Source organism: Peromyscus eremicus, chromosome 8a (assembly GCF_949786415.1).
Source record: "Peromyscus eremicus chromosome 8a, PerEre_H2_v1, whole genome shotgun sequence".
In the NCBI taxonomy this organism is placed as follows: Eukaryota; Metazoa; Chordata; class Mammalia; order Rodentia; family Cricetidae; genus Peromyscus; species Peromyscus eremicus.
This window is the reverse complement of record NC_081423.1, coordinates 77,983,727-77,999,051: the sequence shown is the minus strand read 5'-3', so window position 1 is coordinate 77,999,051 and position 15,325 is coordinate 77,983,727. Positions and strand designations below refer to the sequence as shown.

The window sequence follows — 15,325 nt, the reverse complement described above, 5'->3', positions numbered from 1 at the left end:
CCAAAACCTTCCAAGACCACAATGAGCAAGCTTGGTAAAAGTAAAGATTTTAACATCTCCCACATGTCCAAGATTTCTCTGCTGGAAAATAATCAACAAAATTTTTAATAGGAGAAAGTAAAAAGCAGACTCTAGTATTAGTTAATACTCCCAAAGCTCACCACATTTATGCCCACACACACAAGATGTGAGGAAAAGCATAGATTACTGTATAAAGTTTTTATAGTCGTAGTTGAAGGAAGAAAGGAAAAATCATAATTTCAAGTCTAAACAAGTTTGGGGGTTCTGGTATTTCTAACAAAACTTTCCTATTTATTTATTTATTGTGTGTGGGTGTGTGTGAATACCATGACTCCTGTATGAAGGCACAGGGCGAATTGTGGGAGTTGGTTCTCTCCTTCTACCATGTGGTTCTCTCCTTCTACAATATGGTTCCCAGGGATCCAACTCAGGCCATCAGGCTTGGGGACAAGTGCCTTTACCCACTGAGCCATCTTGCTGGCTGACCTAAAACTTTATACACAAGTAAACAAGCTAAAGAGATGTCTCAGCAACTAAGAGCCATGTTGCTCTTACAAAAGACCCAAGTCTGGTTCCCAGTACCCATCTCAGGTGCCTTATAACATAGTTCAGAATACTTTTTAAAAAATCTTTAAACCATAAACAGATGAAAGGTTAACTCTAATATTATGCATGTGTGTCCAGCATGCAAGGGATTTAAAAACTGAAATCATCTCATTTGACAAAGAGAGCTGCCTATAACCCATAGTATCCGCTGGCCTTATAAGAAAAAAAAATCATTTAAAATATTTATTGCTAATAAAAATTGGCCAGATAAGAGGCCCAAGGAATGAACATAAAAGAAAAGAGTCAGAATCAGTATTGGGATATAGAGTGAGGAGTAAACTCATTAACTTGGAAACAGAAAAGCCTCACCTGCTACGGGGCATTTACCATACTACAAAAGCAACCCATTATGTTCCCCATTAACCACTACAACCTATCAGGGAACTCAATTTTCCTCAGAAATATGTTTTGAAAGGGAAAGCCCAACCCCCTCCAACTAAGATAAGCAAGTACTCTACCACGGAGCTACCTTCCCAGCCTGTGTGTGTGTGTGTGTGTGTGTGTGTGTGTGTGTGTGTGCGCACGCGCACGCATGCACGCGCGCCACACATTGTCATCTCCTTTAGGTCTTAACACATCTCCTTATTAAATGAAGCAAGGTGTCTTATCTAGAAATTAAACACAGAAATTCCTTCTTAAAAATAACTAAATTCAGCCAGGCAGTGGTGGGTGGCACACATCATTAATCTCTGCACTCTAGAGGCAGGGGGATCTCTGTAAGTTCAAGGCCAGAGCTGTTACACAAAGAAACCCTGCCTCAAAAACCTAAACAAACAAACAAACAAACAAACAAACAAAAATAACCGAATTCTGGCCTGGGCATGGAGCTCAGTTGGTGGAGTTCTTGCCTAGCATACAGGAAATCCTGGGTTTGATTCCCAGCACCACATAAACTGGGCATAATAGCACATACCTGTAATCTCTGCATTTGGGAAGTGGAAGCAGAAAAGACCAGTGGTCAAAAGGTCATCCTCAGTCACTTAGTTTGAGGCCAAAAATAAGTGAGACTCTATATTGGTGGGGGGGGGGGGGCAGAGAGTAAGGGGAAGGGGGGAGAGAGGGGGGGGAGAGAGAGAGAGAGAGAGAGAGAGAGAGAGAGAGAGAGAGAGAGAGAGAGAGAGAGAGAGAAAGAGAAAGCAAAAGGAGAGGGCTCTTTGGGTAAAGTGTTGCCAGAGTAGAAACACTTGGAAGTAGACAAGGAGAGTCTTGGGAGCTAAATGGGCAGCCAGTCTAGCTAGGCAATGAGCTATGTTAAGGATCTAAATAAACTCAACAGAACAAAGGAAACCCAGAAAGTTCTCAGTCTCCAGTGTGCATTCCAAATTCTTGAATCAAGGGGAAAGTAAAAACACATAGGCAGACAAAACAGGAAAGTTGAACAAGATGTCTATCTTAAGAGAATGAATGCCCTTAGTTCCTGATGACCTTTGTCTGAAAAGATTAAAATGCAGTAACGCGGGCTGGAGAGATGGCTCAGAGGTTAAGAGTACCGACTGCTCTTCCAGAGGTCCTGAGTTCAATTCCCAGCAACCACATGGTGGCTCACAACCATCTGTAATGAGATATGGTGCCCTCTTCTGGCCCGCAGGCATATATGCAGACAGAACACTGTATACGTAATAAATAAATATATCTTTAAAAAAAAAAAAAAAAAAAAAAATGCAGTAACGCTCATTTTGTCCAGTAAGACTCTGTAAAAGTATACATAGAGGCTTGAGGCATTAATCAGAGCACAGAGTAAACACCTGAAGAGAGCCATTTTGGTAGCAAGATTTTAAGTCAACATTAAAGAACTAAGTTCTAAGGTACAATACAAAAAGGTAAGATGCTCAAAATTCAAACTCCTTTTACAGACCAAAAAAGCCACACTGCTTACGGCTTTTTGCTTTATAAACTGTAATCTTAACCCTCTAAGGAGTTCTTCTTACTCTACTGTTTCCATATCATGTATTAGCAACCCTTGATTAAAAATTTAAACCTAGCTGGGACTGCTGGTATACACCTATAATCCTAGCATTTGAGAGGATGATGAGTTTGAGGCCAGTTTGTGCTATATAGCGACATTAAGTCTCAAAAAAAAAAATTAAATCCAAACACAACTGCTTCCCCCATTAGTATGTATAACCTTTTCCTAGTATATATTAGTCAGCAGAAAAGATATGATTAAAAGGTTCTAGTTCATTCCCAGCAGAGATATTTAGAATAAAACCTTTATTAGAGTCACTTACAAAAATGTTTCTTTGGATTGGGCTGGGGAGATAGCTCAGTTGGTAAAACATTTACCTTGTAAGAACAAGGGCCTGAGTTCAATCCCCAGAATCCACATAAAGCTAGGCATGGTGGCACTCACTTGTAAACCCATCATTACTGGCAGGCAGAGATAGGGGGATCCCTGGGACTCACTGGCTAGCCAGCCTATCATAATTGGTAACTCCAGGCCAATAAGATACCCTTGTCCTTAAAGGAGGTGGATACTGTTGCTGAAGATGACAGACTACCCTCTGGCCTCCACATGCACACGCATACAAGTACATACACATTAAAAAGAAAATCAAACATGTTTTCTTTATATGACTTTACCTTCCATATGCACTAAAATCAAACAGTAAACTGCACTAAAGATGTGCATTTTTCAAGCGCGATAAATATTTGTCTATTTCATTCTGCTTTACCCCTTCATGATTAAACTGTATAAATAAAACTACATAAAACTCACCAAGTCAAGTCAGTAGGTAAACTCTAATTTGTCTTGTCTAGCAGGAAATCTCTGTTGGAAATAGAGATGATGAGTCAGCTTAACTAGATTCTGAGTCTCATACACATCTTACTTTGGCTGTTCTTTAAAGGGAAAAGTTCACAAAAATCAGGTGATACATTTGCAATGAAATGACTGATAAAAGGACTTACTAGACAAAATTACTATTCTAATACTCTAGTCTGAACGATCTACTTTTTATTCAGCTCTCAAAAAGGGTATACTTGAAAGTCAGAAAACCAGCTGGTTCTAACACTCTTGCTTATAAACAAAAATGAAATATCACTTGCCCCATGTCAATATTGTTGAGAAAAACTTACTACAAAGTATAACATATGCCTTTACTAAAGGTGCTGTCTGGCTAAATTACACCAAAGCAAGACACATTTAAACAAAGTCATTTATCACATGGTTTTAGGAAATAGCAGGAAGGTATACACGGGAGAGAAAGGGTTTGTGTTGAAGATTGGTGAGATTATCTTGGTTGCTGTCTGCGGAACAACCGCTTTAATAATCTATCATATATCCTGCAAAGGGAACTGGGCTTGTAGGAACAGGACCTAGGCAAAAATAGGTAGAACATCCTATTTTCCTTTAATGTGGGAAAATGAGGCACTGTGGAAATCATTGGTTAGCCTTCAAAGTCTCTCATATGTGTGCATATGAACTTTAATACACTGATCAAAATTAATTTTCCTTACACTGTAACAGATTTTGGTAAAACCAAATGTGGTTACTATTAGTAACAGAAAGAACCCCCTAAACAGGATGTTACCGCAGGACACCTTTAATCAGAGACCATAAAATAAAACTTAGAAAAATCTCACAAGTTATATCAAGGAGCAGCAGTCAGATCAAATCCATCCAACAAATATTGGTAAGCATAGCCAGATGGACACAGTTCTGGACACCCGAAAGGCAGGAAGATTTAAATGCCTTCAAGTACCAACTTCCTGCCAGAAGATAGCCTACTTTTTCAAATGAAAAGTCTCTGAATATGCGTGATTTTTTTTTTTTTTTTTTAAGACAGGGTCTCACTATGTAGCTCTGGTTGTCCTGAAACTCACAATGTAGAACAGGCTGGCCTTGAACTTACAGAAATCCATCTGCCTCTGCCTCCTGAGTGCTGAGATTAAAGGCGTGCGCCACCACACTCAGCTTATATGTGTGATTCTTGAAGCAGAAACCTTTAGTCCTTTCCTCACTTTGTCTTAAGTTTCTGGGTTTTGTCTTGAATTAATTTCCCAGAATTAAAATTTTAGGCCCCATACACTGAAAAGGTTAAAGTAACACTACAGGGTATAGATACCTAGCTACCCTCTACTATTTAAATAGTGAACAAAAGGTCTCCCTCACAGAACACACCTTTGACTTTTCTTTTTTTAAAAGATAATTCAGGATTGAGAACTTGGTCATAAAACAGGGTCACCCAAGAATAAATACTTACAGCCCAATATCCTATCATATTACTTAAAATTTAATTGTGAAACGTAAGACCTGTATTTCAGAAGTTTCCTGTACTGATATAAGGGTTGAAATGTAATGCGTGTGACTATTCTCTAGGAGCCACCACTTAACACTCCAATTATATGAGAAGGAAGCTTCTGAAAGAGCAAAATCAGGACAGACGTATTTTCTTTGCTTTGTGGAATGTCACAGTGGTCAAGGGAACTTCCAGTCACCCCATCTCACTCTGAGTAAAAGCCAGTCTATACAATGGCCCAAAGGGGCCGCACAAGCGGTACTCTGTAGCTCTCGAGCCTCAGCTCCAGCTCCTAAGCTCGCAATGTTCCAGCTGTACCACTTCTCTTTGTTGTAGTTCCTCACAGCGCAGGCTCATTCCTGTTTCAGGGCTTTGTACTTGCAGTTTGCTGTCTTGGTAATGTTCTCCAGGCCCTGAGAGATGATCGGGGCACACGCCCTGCCATTGCTGACTCCTTAATTGTCACCATCCCTGTGAGAGCTTTCCCTGATACCCTTAAAATGCAACTTTCTCCCTGGCACAGTCTTATTCCTGCCTCATTATTTTTTCTATACTAGATAAAGTCATCTAGCATACTATATTTTTTACAATCTGTTTCCTCTAACTGAAAAATAAGCTGTTCAAAGGTAGATTTATGTGTTTTGTTGCTGTACCTAGACAGTGTCTGGCACATGGAAGACAAGAAACAAACCCATTTAATAAATGACTGAATTCAACTTTCCTTCTGAACTTCCATCCTTTGAGGATTTCACAGTAATTCTACACATTCCTGTGGGGGCACATGCCTGTTTTCCAGCACTTGGAAAAATAAGGCTTGAGGATAAGTTTGAGGTTGGTAAGAGATACAGACTAACTAAAGCTCCAGTCCAGCTTGGAATCCATAAGGATACCCTTCCTCAAAACAAACAAAAAATTACCTCTCTATAAATTAGCAATTTTTTTCAATTTTTTGTTTTATTTTTCAAGACAGGGTTTCTCTGTGTAGCTCTGACTGTCCTGGAACTCACTCTGTAGACCAAGCTGGCCTTGAATTCAGAGATCTGCTTGCCTCTACCTCCTGAGTGCTGGGATTAAAGATGTGTGCCATCATATCTGGCCTTAAAGATTTATTTATTTTATGTAATGGATGTTTTATCTGCATGTATGTCTGCACACCGAAAGAGAACATTGGATCCCATTGGACTACAGTTATAGATGGTTTTAAGTTTCCATGTGGTTGCTAGGAAATAGAACCCAGGACCTCTGTAAGAACAGCCAGTGCTCTTAACTACTGAACCATCTCTCCAGCCTCTTAAAATTAGCATTTTTTTACATGAACAAGGTTTGGGCTTATGCTTTTAATATTAACAGACGATAGATGCCCAAAAAGTTAATAAAAGTATATTTTCCCCCAACAAAGCAAAATACCTGTTTTCAGTGATAACATCCTTGAGGGCAAAAAGAGTTAAGAACTCCTGTATTATGGTAACTAGCTGACAATGCACAACAGAAGTTTGTAAAAACTGAGCATGTTTTATTTATACTATAAGGTAAAATATTTTTTTAAAATAAACATGTAAACAAAAGAATTATAAGAAAAATGTACGGGCCTCCAGTGGTGGTACACTCCTTTGATCCCAGCACTTGGGAGGCAGAGGCAGGTAGGTAGATTTCTGAACTTATGGCCAGTCTGGTCTACATAGAGTTCCAGGCCAGCCAGGGCTACATAGTGACACGGTCTCAAAAAGCCAAAAAAGAAAGAACAGTTCCTTAAATACTATATTTTTAAAGATTTATTTTTACTTTATATGCATGAAGGGTTTTGCTTACATGTATATATGTAAGTATATGAATGTTGTGCTTGCTAGAGGCCAGAAGAGAGCACTGAACTGTCTGGGTCTGGAGTTAACTGACAATTATGAGCCACTATTTGGGGGCTGGGAACTGAATCTGCAAAGGCAATTTCTCCAGCACCAAGAAGAAGTACCTCCTCCCTTTTGCATTTACTTGTGTGTATTTTATTGTGTGAGCATGCACATGACAGTGGATGTGTGGAGGACTACTGCAGGAACAGGTTCTCTCCTTCCACCATGTGGGTCCCAGGGAACAAACTCAGGTCATTGGGCTTAGCAGCATGCACCTCTGCCATCCACTGAGCCATCTTATTGGTCCTTAAGAAGAAAATTCTTTGTATTATTTTGATTGCCACAGAATAATAGATGCTGTTATGTACCCAGATGAAACAGACCAAGAGGATGACTATAGTTTAAAAAAAAAAAAACCATACTTTTTTACTAAAAAGATTCATGGCAATTTCTAGAAGAGAAAGCAAACTCCATAGTGTTAGTGTTCTTTCTTTTTGTTCTTCAAGACAGGGTTTCTCTATGTAGCCCTGTCTGTCCTGGAACTTTCTCTGTAGACCAGGCTGGTCTACAGAGATCTGTCTGCCTCTGCCTCCTGAGTGCTGGGATTAAAGGCGTGCACCAGCACTCAGCTAGTGTTCGTGTTCTAAAGAAAGATTTAAGATAAGACATGTCTTAGGGCTGAAAGACAGCTCAGTGGTCAAAAGCAAGTAGTGTTCTTGCAGAGAACTCGTTTGTTTTCAGTACCCACATGAGGCAGCTCTACCCACAGACATATGTACATTTGAGCAACCGAGCAAACAAACATATCTTTGCAACATAAAGTATAAAATGTGGAGTTGATGTGACAAAGAATAGGTTATCAATTCCTTTCAAACTCCACGATTACCATGGCATAAGGAAGAATATTCACTAAATAAAACTTTCTAGTGAATGACATATTTCAGCATATAGACAGCATTTATTTTGCTCCCCCCCTTTTTTGGGGGGGCAGGATCTGGCTGTTTAGCCCAGGCTTATCTAAAACTCTCTACTCTCTAGCCTTCCAAGTGCTGGAATTACAGGTTGGAAGCAAGCCTCACTGCATTTGCACTTTTGATGGAATACTTCATCCACATAAAAGTGAGAATATGCCTGAATCTAAGGTACTTTCCAATCTTGGTACTTAGGACTTGAGCCATACCCTAAGATGAGAACACATCTGAAAGAACACAGACATCTGACTCGAGTTTTATTAATGTGGTTTCCAATTCAAGGTCATATTGGTTGTTAAAAAAATACTCAGTATATCAGTTCTTCCCAAATTCTTAAAGACAGTCTATATAGTCATGACACGGGTTGCTGCCCAAACTAGTTGTTAAAAGAAGTCCTAATTGACACTTGCAACAGGCAGTGTGTGTTATTAGAGAAGAGAAACAGTTTTCATTGTAACACTTCTAGACTCCAAGTGCTGGAAACCTCTGAATAGGATCCAGGTTTAAAGGGGAAAAACATGCAGGGTGCAAATTAAAAATATACTCAACCTCTCAATAACAAATAAAGCACAGCAAATTAAAGGCTACAAAGAAAAATTTTAAAGTGGAAATCATTGGTCATTGAAATATATGATCCCTTAGACAAAATTTATAGGAAGTAATTCTAAACTAATACCAATGTAAAATTATATTTTAAAAATGCTACCCCTTGTTTGTAGCACTTATAGCCATTAAATCTGAGGGAGGCAGAAGGATGAGGAAAACCTTTCATAATTCAGAACATTGGTCTTCTTTTACTAAGGTGAAGCTCTGAAATTTTCTTTCCTTATAGATTCTTCTAAGAATCTGATAATGTGATAGCACTGCATTTTTATATATTTCTAGTGACAGCCCAGTGGTTTAGCAGCTACAACTGGGACATGCTGAATTTCTGAGGCAACACAAGAACTGCACAGACTGGGTCAGAGGTCATTAAACAGTCCCACATTTGGTGAATTATAGTATCCAGGTAGTTAAAAAGTAGTAGAAGAGCTGAGCGTGGTGGTACAGCCCGTAATCCTAGCTCTTGGGAAGCAGAAGCAGGAGAAATCACAAGATCAAGAACAGCCTAGTCTACATAGAAGAGGAAAATCTCAATAGTTATGGAAGTTTATGGAAACAGATATTAGATTTAAAACAATAAAATGTGGGCTGGAGAGATGGCTCAGCAGTTAAGAGCACTGGCTACTCTTCCAGAAGACATGGGTCCAATTCCCAGCACCCACATAGTAGCTCACAACTGTGTATAACTCCAGTTCCAGGGGATCTGACACCTTCACACAGACAACATGCAGGCAAAACACCAATGCACATAAAAATAATAAAGATTTTAAAAAGACAAAATGCAAAATATTAAAATGCAAAGCTCTCATTATCAAATTGTACAAAGGGTCCATAGGAAAGAAATTTTTGGCACTTTTCACACCAGTAAAAAAAAGAAGTACTAAAATTATATAAAGGTTTTCCTCATTCCCCTTACTCCTTCAAATAATGACTATAAGTTACTGGAGTAAGTAGGAAACTCAAATGAAACTTTAGATAAAAAACAAACAAATTCAAACCACTGAACGAAAAAAGAAAGGAGCAACACACACACACACACACACACACACACACACACACACACACACACACACAAGATACCTATGTTCTTTGGTATTTTTGTCTATAATGACAAATTAAAAAAAAAATCAACAGAGTTGTGATACTATGAAATAAAAATAGTATCATTAAAACAGGAAGCCTAGGGCAAGGCATGGTGGTGCATGTTTTTAATTTTAGAACTCAGGAGGCAGAAGCAGGCGGATCTCTGTGAGTTCAAGGCCAACCTGGTCTACATAGAGAGTTTCAGACCAGCCAGGGCCACATAGTGAGTGAGACCCTATCTCAAAAACAAAACAAGAGCTGGGCGGTGGTGGCGCACTCCTTTAATCCCAGCACTCGGGAGGCAGAGGCAGGCGGATCTTTGTGAGTTCGAGGCCAGCCTGGACTACCAAGTGAGTTCCAGGAAAGGCGCAAAGCTACACAGAGAAACCCTGTCTCGAAAAACCAAAAAAAAAAAAAAAACAAAAACAAAAACAAAACAAAACATGAATGGCCGAGCATATATATAGCAACATGGATAGAGGTCAGAAAATAAGAATAAATGAAAAAATGATTGCTGTAGAATCTTTAGCCAAGTGTGGTGGCATATACCTTTAATCCTAGCACTTAAGAGGTAGAGGCAGAAGTATCTATTGTTAGTTTGAGGCCAGTCTGGTCTATAGATAGCTCCAGGACAGCCAGGACTACTAGAGAAACCATGTATAGAAAAAAGAAAAAGAATCTTCATATATACAGTATACATAATAAGTACTTAAAAATCCATATAAAATTTATTATAAAGGACTGAACACATAAAGCAATACATTTTCATATCCATACCTATACTACATTGAAAGGATACATATTACATTCTCTGTGGAGCAAGGATGGGAAACTAAGGATAACTTCTTTAACTGATAGTATTTCTCACAATCTCTATTTGGCTTTGTAAAAAAACTTCAATGAAAATTCAGCGGAAATAGAGAATTAGAAAAATAAAAACAAAGTACTCTTTTAAATAGACAATTATGTTGTCTGAATGAAGCCCCATCATACCCCAAAAGCCAATGAATTTAATCAGATCTCATTAGTGAAAATCTGCTTGTAAAATACCTTTCCTATGATTGATGGGAATAATATAGCAGTGGGTGACTTAAGCAAAGAGGAGAAGGACACTGGCTTCCCTCACTTTAGCAAGGAAGCACTTCTTAAACAAAAGTAAGCTCCAGTAACTCAACAAGCCTTCAGAAAGACTTTGGTCCCTGTAGGGAATGTTTTTCATAATGAATGGTGCACCTCCTCATTCCCTCTAACATGCCACTCTGAAGACCGATCCTTCCTCCCTGAAGACCAATCAATCCCCCCCTCTAATGACCTCGGATTTTAGTGTGTGAGAACGTAAAGATACATTTTCCAAAAAACACTTGACACTTTTTGTTTTTGAGTGGAGAGGACTTCTTTGAAATATTTAAAGTCTTTTGTCTTTCTAATATTTCTCCTTCCTTTACTTTTCCTGTTTGTTCTATCTCTGGCATATTTGTACTTTTCACTTCTTGAGGGAAAATACAATTCCAAATAAACCAAATCAAAATCCACTTCATAGCCCAAATCAAAAATAAAGGGAGAAAAGGGGGGGAAAGTAAGAAAAAAACTAACCTTATATTGTTGTCTTCATTTTAGCAATAAGACTACAAATAAAGTTCTGCTTATCACGTAAGGGAGTAAAATCAAACTTACTCGTACATCATAAACCTTCAATTAATTCAGAGCCACCTTTTACAAGTCACTTTGTTTACTATAAAGCCACTTGAATAGGTACAACTGACCACTAAAGTAGAATCTATAACTTCAAAATTCAGAGCTGTGATACAATCTATGTATCCCTACCTCCTCCTCCTGGCCTCCCCTCCAAAGCCTCCCAAGGACCAGTGTTTTCAGTGTTCTGGGCTATATAAGGACTCCCTCAAAAGCAGACCTGCATTCAATACTAAGTGGCTTCAGTTGTTTTCAAAGCACTCGGACATTCATGATCTTATTTGGTATTTTTACCAACTTAGTGAAGCATACAGAATAAGCATTTTACAAACAAGGAAATAAGCTTCCCAGCTGTCCTGGTCACATGGTTATTAAGGAGCTTAAGTTAGACTACAAGCCTTTTTAACTACTAATCTAACAGTCTAATCTTTTGACTTCTCGATTCTTACATAAGGTTACATGTGAGGATATATGTTATATGTCTTTATTCAACATGTAGAAAATTGGGAAAATATCTCACAGAAAGCATGTTTATATACTCTAGCTTGCAATTTGATTTGATTTTTTATTTAATTTTCTTTTTCTTTTTTTTAGCTAGGATCTTATGAGCACAGTCTGGCTTCAAAGTCACTATGTAGCCAAGGATGGCTTTGAAATTCTGATTCTCAGGGGCTGGAGAGATGGCTCAGTGGTTAAGAGCACTGGCTGCTCTTCCAGAGGTCCTGAGTTCAATTCCCAGCAACCATGTGGTGGCTCACAACCATCTGTAATGAGATCTGGTGCCCTCTTCTCTTCTGGCCTGCAGGCAGACATATAGGCAGAACACTGTATATATAATAAATAAAATCAATCTTTAAAAAAGAAGAAGAAGAAGAAGAAGAAGAAGAAGAAGAAGAAGAAGAAGAAGAAATTCTGATTCTCCTGACTTAGCCTCCTCAGTGCTGAAATGTGCCGTGCCATTGTTCCTGGCTCAATTTCATTTTTAAGTGGCAACTCCGTAAAAACAGTCTTAGATTCTAATGAGTTCTGAACATCATATATATGTTTTGGTTTTTGAAAACAGGGTTTCTTTGTGTAGCCTTGGCTTTCCTGGAACTCACTCTGTAAATCAGGCTGGCCTTGAACTCACAGAGATCCACCTGCCTCTGCCTCCCAAGTACTGGGATTAAAAGCATGTGCTACCACCACCTGGCTACCAACGCCCAGCATCTGAGCATCATTATTAATGGAGACATCAGCAAGCCATTGATTGGATTCATATTTTTCTTTCAGACTGGGTACTGGGAACAGATACTGTGTATCTAATTCTTCTAGAATGACTTTCCACACATTAACAGTTCATCCATCAGGTCTTTAAAATACAATGTTTACTATTCCAACCTGTCAGAATAATAGTCTACTGTTTCCAGGAAACCAGTACCTTTTCCTCTAAAGACCTCTGCTGCTCCTTTGCCCCAATTTACAGAATTAAAAAGCAGAATTTCTACAGTTCTTTAATTACATTTATTTGTGGTGTCTAGTATAACATTAACTGCCACCACCTTCAACAGTTGCTCAAGCCAAACCCTGTGTTTGCGTATCCCACCCATTATCAAGTCCTATCTGGCACGAGGCTTCTTTACTCCCTATTATCCACTGTGGCCAAGCCACAGTGTTCTCCCCTGAACAGTGTTACCTGTGCTCCTAACTCATCTCCTGGCTTCCTCTGTAGCTCAGCCTATTCTCTACAAAGTAGCCATGGTAAATTTTTTAAAATGCCAACAGATCATGCCACTTTTTCTCTTAACCACATTTAAAATAAAATTCAGCCTCTGTAACAGACCCTATAGGATCCTTATATACGGGAGCTAGCTCATTAATTCGTGGCCTACCCTTCTTCCCAAACACACTGGCCTTCTATAAACAAGTCAAACTTGTTTCCATCTCAGGCCCTTGACTCTCTCTTCCTTGCTCAAAGTTCCTTAAAGATCATTTTCCTAGACATTTACATTGCTAGCTCCTCTTTTGGGTCTCACTATGTAGCCCTGGATGGCCTGGAACTCACTATGTAGACCAGACTGGCCTATTTAGACCTGGCTGGTCTCTTGAGAGATCCCCCTGCCACTGCCTCTGCCTCCCAGAGCTAGGATTATTGTGCACCACACTGGCTCATTGCTAGCTTCCTGTTACTAACTCAAGACACCTCTTAAGAGGTAGGAGGAAAGGAGCTGGGAGGGGTGGGGGGAGTCTCCTTTTTATAGACTTTGTGAACTCAATCAAAAGTAACAGCCAGTCCCTACTCCTTGGATGATATCATGTGCACTAACCCACCATGCGATTTACAGCCTACAGCCCAATCATCTTCTTGGTGCAGCTATAATGGCATTCTAGTCAGGTGTGGTGGCACATGCCTATAATTCCAGTTTGCTAGAGGCAGGAGTTCAAGGACAGCTTGAGCTATGTCACCAGACCCTGTATCAACAAACAAAAAGCAACAACAACAACAAAGACATTCTGTTCCTACAGAGCCGAGAACACGGAGGCTCTTCTAAGAAAACGTTCATTTTTCAACAGTGGCCTGCTTCTTTTCTTTTTTGGCACTCAACAGGATTTTCTCTTTACTTTGGTCATAAACTTTTTTTTTTTTTTTTTTAACAAAGCCACAGATTTACAATACAGATTAGATACATTTTTGAGACAGGGATTCACTATGCTATCTAGTGAATTTCCCAAGGCCAAGTGACCCTCCTACTTAAGCTTCCTGAGTAGCTGAAGACAGGCCCATGCCACTATGCCCAACTCTAGGCCATACTTAATCTCAGAAAATTCCCTTATACAATTATTTAAGTCTGACTTAAAATACATATAATTATTATGCCTCTAAATTTTGTCTCTCTTTTAACTCACTGAGTCCCATCAGTGCTGTTCATATGCACAGACATGAGGAACCTACCAGTGGCCACGTTTGTCAAGAAAACCAACTCTCCTTCCCCCAGCTGCTGCTGCTGATCTTCTCTGATTGTGTGTGTGTGTGTGTGTGTGTGTGTGTGTGTGTGTGTGTGCATGCGCCTGTAAGTGGTACACATATGCCACAGGATGCACATGGAAGTCAAAGGACAACTTTCAGGAGTCGGTTCTCTCCTTCCACTTTGAGTTCTATGGATAGAACACTCAGGTTGCTAGGCTGCAGAGCAAGTGATTTTACACACTAGCCATCTAGTTGGCCTCTGCCCCACTCTTGCAGTCTCCCCCCCCACTTCAAGAGAGATCACTAGTTTAAGGCTGAGGGCACAGCTTTATAGTAAAGTTCTTGCCTAGCATTGGAGAGACCCTGGCCTCATCCCCCACCACAGACAGAATGGGGATGAAGGCAGGAAGGAGGGAAAGGCAGACTAGTTTTCTGACCACTGAGTATTTTTTGTGTATGCCTATTGTGCCTGCAAGGATGTCTGTACACTATGTGCATGCCTCCTGCCCGAGGATACCAGAGAAAGCATAAAATCCCTAGGGTTGGAGTTACAAACAAACAGTGATGAACTGCCGAGTAGTAGACACTGGAAATACCCCGGACCTCTGCAAGAGCAACCAGTGCTCTTAACTGCTGAGCCATTTCTCCAGTCCTCTAACCATTGACTTTAAATCTGTAAGATCTATATAGTGGGTTCCAGGCTAGCCAGGGCTACGCAGTGAAACAGTTTCAAAAAACAACTAATCATAATGAGACCTGATAACAACACTGGAATTTTCCAAGATAGAAAATTGCTTATAAATAGAGTGGTGGGGAGAGGTACTGACATGAGTATTTTGGGAGATTTTGCCTCTAGATTCATATTCATATATATTCTCATTCTCATTCTCTCTCCTCTCTCTTTCTCTCTCTCCCTCCCTCCCTCCCTCCCTCCCTCCTTTCCTTCCTCCCTCCTTTCCCCTCCCCTCCTAACCCACTGGGTCCAATTAGTGCTGTCCATATGCACACAGGCACCGATCATCCACTGTGGAATGAGAACCAATCTGTGATCACTTGTGTAAAGAAAACTGAGTCTCACTCCTGCATCAACCACGTTAATACAGAGTGAAAATCAAATTTCCTAATACTAGATTTTCCGAAGTAGAAGGCTAAATTGATATGAAGAATGCAATGGAAGTTCTTTGCAATGAATCCAGCTATTCTCTTGAGGGAAAAGGACTGTACCCAGAGCATCTTAAACTGTGCCTCACACATAGGATGAGCTCTATAAATGTTTGGTTAATTAATAAAATCACTCTGGCCGGGCAGTGGTGGCGCATG

General features: G+C 39.7%; 1 protein-coding gene across 10 annotated transcripts in view; it reads right to left on the bottom strand.

Moving 5' to 3' along the window:
* Window positions 1-15,325, bottom strand: part of Spop (speckle type BTB/POZ protein) — an 84,633-nt gene that overhangs the window by 37,901 nt on the left and 31,407 nt on the right. For 7 of the 10 annotated variants that reach the window (XR_009380713.1, XM_059271592.1, XM_059271589.1 and 4 more), the window contains one exon: window positions 3,344-3,394. The exons of 2 other annotated variants lie outside the window; for them this stretch is intronic. The gene's annotated coding sequence lies outside the window, so the exon portion shown is untranslated. Of the gene's footprint in view, window positions 1-3,343; window positions 3,395-13,990; window positions 14,056-15,325 lie in introns of those variants that run through there. One more of the 10 variants, XM_059271591.1, reaches the window with a different exon arrangement.